This window comes from Giraffa tippelskirchi, chromosome 5, assembly GCF_054371585.1.
Source record: "Giraffa tippelskirchi isolate mGirTip1 chromosome 5, T2T-mGirTip1v1.2.pri, whole genome shotgun sequence".
Classification (NCBI taxonomy): domain Eukaryota; kingdom Metazoa; phylum Chordata; class Mammalia; order Artiodactyla; family Giraffidae; genus Giraffa; species Giraffa tippelskirchi.
The window spans coordinates 180,351,223-180,354,994 of record NC_137279.1 but is presented as its reverse complement, the minus strand read 5'-3'; positions in this window follow the sequence as shown (position 1 = coordinate 180,354,994).

The window sequence follows — 3,772 nt, the reverse complement described above, 5'->3', positions numbered from 1 at the left end:
CGGCGGAGAGAGTGCGCGTGCGGGCCGGCGGGAGGGAGGGCAGTGCGCCGGGTGCTCAACCCGACCAGGAGGCAGTCGGTGTGTAGCTGCTGTTGCTGGTGGAGTTATATCTCGGGACACTGAGCTCTCCTTCCCCGACCGCCCCACGCCTAATGAGGGGTGAGACCCTTCGGCTCGCAGGACTGGGCCTGAAGCCAGGCCTTCAGGCTACTGAGGTTTCGGGATTGCGGGGATCCTGTTCTTCGCAGGCGGTCAACGGCACCGAAAGAAGGGGAAGCCTGACTACTATTTTTTTCTTTTTTAAACCCAGGGTGGTGATCCACAAAGGAGAAAATGAGATTCTAGCCCCCCCCCGAAAAATTAAAAAGCTATTCCCGCCTCCCCCCTCCCCGCCCCCACCGTCTTTCCCCTCTGATGCCCGGACCCTGGAACCCTGAGAGATGTTTCCTCGGATCCTAGTCAACTTCGCGGAGGGGGAGGAGGTGGTGGATGGACAGCTCCATCCACGAGCAGGAACCTGCTTCTAGCTGGGGCCACAGTGGAGGGCCCAGCCTGTCAGGTCCTCCCCAACAAGGCGGAGGGACCCTTAAAGTCGGTGGGAACACCGGGCTCCCCTTGGCGGAGCCGGGGACCCGGACCAGACACTCCTGGTTCCTACTGACACATCGGTGGCCAGCAGGGGGCGCACCCTCCCAGTTCCCACCGGCGGAGCTTGGTTAGTGACAGGCCTTCAAGTGGTGAGATGGAAGGAGGATAGAAAAGAAGCCTAGGAATCCAAGAGTCTTGGACCACTGTCCTGGAGTTCTAGAGCATTGTCCTCCTTGGTGCAGAGCCCGAGGTGCAGACGCTGATGCCACTCATTCCAAGGCACGGGTTAGGAAGCGAGCAGGGGACATCTCTGCGTGTGTCTAAAGGAGTGCAAAGGTAGATGGGAGCAGCAGGAGAAAAACACTGGCTTAGCTTGGAGGAAGTATGACTGGGATGGGGTACAGAATGCAGGGGTCTGCCCAGCCTCCACCATGACCTGGGAGGAACCAATCAAACTGCATGGAAGGAAGGGAGAAATACAGTAAGTCCCCTGCATACAAACGAATTCCGTTCCAAGAATACATTTGTAAGTTCAATCTGTTTGTAAGTCCAACAAAGTTAGCCTAGGTACCCAACTAACACAATCGGCTATATAGCACTGTACTATAATATGTTTATAACATATTTCACATAAATAATACATATAAAACAAACACAAAAAATGAAAGAAATATTTTTAATCTTACAATACAGTACTTTGAAAGGTACAGCAGTACCAGCTACATCACCACTGTTTTTATGCTTGCTTCCGGACATTCTGGGCTTGAAATAAAGATACTGCACTATTGTGCTCTATACAGTGCTGTAAAGTATACAAAAGCACAACCACTTGTATAGGAGGCACCCATGTGACAATATACACCAGACACATGAACTAACTGACACGATTGGACAGGTTGTACGTTCACATCTTTGTTCATAACTTGAAGGCTTGTATGTAGGGGACTTACTGTAATCATAACAAAACACTTTAAGACTGAGGAAAGTATGTTTAGCGTTGTCTTTCTCCACTCACGGTAGATTGGTTCCATAAATGGCCTCAAACTCTCTCTCATCCTGCTTGCCCTTTGGCAGTGTAACTTGAACATTCCTCCCTTCCAAGGCGGCACTGAATCTGAGTTGACCCAGTGTCTTGGTTTGACTAATAGAGTGCTGTAGCAGTGATGTGTGGTTTCTAAGCTTAAGCTTTAAGAGGCCTTGCAGATCTTTTTTATGCCCTCTTGGGAGCCTGTTACAATGTAAAGAAATCTGGAAAGGTCACGTGGAGAGGCAGTGAGGTCCTGGAGGATCAGAAGCCAGTAGTTTCTCTGGCAGCTGGCAGCTGCAGACATATGAATGAGATCTTAACTGTTCCAGTCGCAGCCCAGCTCCTAGTGGGATACCGTGGGATGAATGACCCCAGCCATGGGATGAGTAACAGCCAACAGCTTGCGAAGCAACAAAACCTCCCAGCTGAACCCAGCCAACCCACAGAATCATGAAAAATGATACATTTTTGTTGTTTCAAGCATTAAGTTTTGAGGTGCCTTGTTACACAGCAATAAATAATTAAACTCTAGGAAGGGGTCCATTATTCTCAGGTGCCTCATGGAGGAGGAGAATGTATAGTCATTATTTGGCTGGCAGTGAGTACCTGATGCAAAGGTGAACCATCCCCTTGCTGTCTACTGACCTTTGACCTGTACAGCCTGGGTTGAAAAGAAAGATCTGGGCCAATAAGATTTCTCTTCCTCAGGAATTGGGAACTGGGAAACAGAGGCTGGATAGTCAACCATAGGAACAGAAGCTAAGAATACTACAAAATATAGTTGGCTTCTAAGAAGCCTAGATGGGCCTTAGCAAGCTGTAGTTATTTGCAACATAAAGCGAAGAGGAGGCAAAAACTCTATGAGCAGATTGAGCCCATCAGGATATAAAGCTGGAAGCAATGTGCAGAAGGCAGCAGAGACTCCACGAAAGAGAAGCCATGCTGCCCTGAGCGGGAGCTACTTCTAGTCCTGACAGTTTCCCAAGTCCTAGCTTGAAGCCTGGCTATGGTGCCCACCTCTAAATTTCCTGAGATTCTCCACATCACTTCTACAAATGCTCCTCAGACGTTGGTGGCTGTTGGATTTGCTGACTAGCATCCTTTCCCACTCTCTTCTCCTAGTAACAGGCCCTGCCTCCCTGGTCACAGGAATAGGCCTGTGACATAGACCTGCCCAATGGTAGAACCCTATTTCCCTGGACCCAGTGATTGAGCCAGGATTGGCACATGACCTCAGCTGTGCCACTCACTCTTCTCCTATGCTCTTATATAGGGACACTGGGAGATTTGCCTCTGTCTTCTCCAGGGTTATTAATTTGGGACAATGTGAGCCGAGAACCCATCTTTCCCTGTGGCAGGTGAAAGCACAGGAAAAACCCATCTAGAGAGGACTCGGGATTCCAGCACCTGAACTGCTCCCGCTGTGGGCTGGTCTTCAGTAAGGCCAGGGGTGGACACCACCTCCTGCTCTCTTGATGAACAGGAGCTTCATCCTTCACCGGTCCTCCTCCCCTACTCCTCCTCTACCCCCTGGCCTGCCAGGCAACACTCTCCCTCCTCTGAAGCATGGAACTTGAGGTCTGTTACTTCCGTTTTCACATTCAGATTTGGATTCACTCCCCACGGATGAAAATGCATGATAAACAGTGGCCTTGAAGTTAAGAGATCTGAGTTCAAGTCCCAGCCTTACCATCCATTCTCTGAGCCTTCATTTCCTTTAAAAAGATTTTTAAAACAGAGACGTAACTGTGCGTTCAGCTCAGCTGGCAGGGAATCGCATGGAAAGCTGTTTGGTGACTATGATGGCCTGTGTGGACATGAGGGGCCAGTTGGTTGAGATCTGGGAGGGCTTCACAGAGGAGATCACTGAGACAGGGGCATGGGTGGCCCAGGGAGGAGCAGTGGCTTGTACATAAGCGCAGAAGCCTAAGCGATCCCTTAGGGAAATGGAGGCAATTCACAGTGATTCATGTGCAGGAGGGGTGGTGGTGCGGGTCGCAGAGCAGGCTTCTGAGGTCAGCAGGTGACAGGGCGGAGAGGGTCTTTGAAGGAGCTTATTATACTGGAGGAAGAAGCGGGGCGTGGAGAGCTGACATGGTCAGATCCATGCTTTAGGAGGAACACTCTGGATCTTCAGGGCCAGATGGCGCAGAAGGC